The 2,074-nt window shown below is 46.0% G+C and overlaps 1 pseudogene; it reads left to right on the forward strand.

The window, feature by feature from the left end:
* Positions 1-1,060: 1,060 nt before the first annotated feature.
* On the forward strand, positions 1,061-1,696 carry LOC101143861 (peptidyl-prolyl cis-trans isomerase A-like; annotated as a pseudogene).
* The last annotated feature ends 378 nt before the right edge of the window (positions 1,697-2,074 follow it).

Below are 2,074 nucleotides of genomic sequence, written 5' to 3' on the forward strand. Positions count from 1 at the left end.
ATACAACACTAAAGCAACATTGGAAAAAGCAAAATGAAAGGAAGAGGGTGTTATCTTAGACATGGAGATTGATTGGGAGAGCCTCTCTGGAGGGGTGATATTTGAGCAAAGACCTGAATAAAATGGAAGAGTGAGCCAAGAAACCATCTGAGCAAAGAGCATTCCAGGTAGAGAAAATAGTCTGTGCAAAGGTCCTGTGGCAGAAACGAGTTTGGCAGGTTTGAGGCATGGTAAGGCTGGGGTGGTTGGAACAGTGTGAGGGAGTGCAGAGTGGTGGGCAGAGCGCAAGCCATGTAAGGCCTTGAGGCCCTGGTAAGGAGCGTGTAGTGTAGTCTAAGTGTGGTGAGAAACACAGAAGCAGGGATTCCAGTAAGGAGGCCCCAGAGGTCATCCAGGTGAGAGAAGACAGTGGCCAGGACCAAGGCAGGAACCGTGGAATGGTCAGAAGCAGTCAAATCTTTGACCCATTTTTAAAGCTGCCCTGGCAGGACTGCTAACGGGTTCAATGTCGGGAGTGAGGGAAGATGAGCATGATGGAAATGCACCAAATCCACACTGGGCATATATTTCATGCCGCTCACATTTATCCTCAAGGATCCAGACTCAGCCAACACTTTGTAACACTCATATAGTTAATGCATAAGGTCATAGCTAATTTAACAGACTGCTCTTTGACATTAAAAAGGAAAAAAAAAAAAAAAAAGAGGCCAGGTGTGGTGACTCAAACCTATAATCTCAGCACTTTGGGAGGCCAAGATGGGAGGAACACCTGAGTCCAGGAGTTCAAAAGCAGCCTGGACAACCTGGTGAAACCCCATCTCTACAAAAAAAATACAAAAATTAGCATGCATAGGGTGGTAATGCACCTGCAGTAGCAGCTACTCGGAAGGCTGAAGTGGGAGGATCATTTGAGCCCTGCCAGTCAAGGATGCAGTGAGCCATGATTGTGCCACTGCACTCCAGCCCTGACAACAGCGCAAGACCCTCTCTCAAAAAAAAAAAAAAAAAAAAAAAAAGCTTTTAAAACGCCGCTGCCACCAGGAGTCCTGTACTATCAGCCATGGTCAACCCCACTGTGTTCTTCGACATCGCTATCAACACTGAGTCCTTGGGCTGTGTCTCCTTTGAGCTGTTTACAAACAAGATTCCAAAGACGGCAGAAAATTTTCATGCTCTGAGCACTGAAGAGAAAGGATTTGGTTATAAGGGTTTCTGCTTTCACAGAATTATTCCAGGGTTTATGTGCCAGGGTGGTGACTTCACACGCTAAATTGGCACTGGTGGCAAGCCCATCTGCAGGGAGAAATTTGATGATGAGAACTTCATCCTAAAGCATACAGGTCCTGGCATCTTGTCCATGGCAAATGCTGGACCCAACACAAACGATTCCCAGTTTTTCATCTGCACTGCCAAGACTGAGTGGTTGGATGGCAAGCATGTGGTCTTCGGCAAGGTGAAAGAAGGCATGAAGATTGTGGAGGCCATGGAGTACTTTGGGTCCAGGAATGGCAAGACCAGCAAGAAGATCATCATTGCTGACTGCAGCCAACTTCGATAAGTTTGACTTGCATTTTATCTTAACCACCAGACTATTCCTTCTGTAGCTCGGGAGAGCACCCTTCCACCCCATTTGCTCGCAGTATCCTAGAATCTTTGTGCTCTTGCTGCAGTTCCCTTTGGATTCCATGTTTTCCTTGTTCCCTTCCATGCCTAGCTGGGTTGAAGAGTTAAGTTTATGATTATGAAATAAAAACTAAATAACCAAAAAAAACAAAAAGACAGGCTCTGTTTTTTGGGCCTGTTTTGGGCCATAAAATCAATCTCCCTACTCCTGGGGATAATCAAGATAGCAGCTGAATTATGTTGAATATGCTGTGATGTAATAGAGAGAACTTACAGCTAGGAGGCAGGTGCTCTGTGCAAACCTGAGCACATCACTCAGCCTCTCTGGCCTCAGACACCTCACGTACAATGAAAGGATCAAACTGGATCCCCTGTAGGTTTCTCCTAGTCCAGGCATTCCAGACTCTCTATAAACTGCATTATCACAGGGACCTGAGTCAAGGACAGCAAC

Source organism: Gorilla gorilla, chromosome 21, assembly GCF_029281585.2.
Source record: "Gorilla gorilla gorilla isolate KB3781 chromosome 21, NHGRI_mGorGor1-v2.1_pri, whole genome shotgun sequence".
In the NCBI taxonomy this organism is placed as follows: domain Eukaryota; kingdom Metazoa; phylum Chordata; class Mammalia; order Primates; family Hominidae; genus Gorilla; species Gorilla gorilla.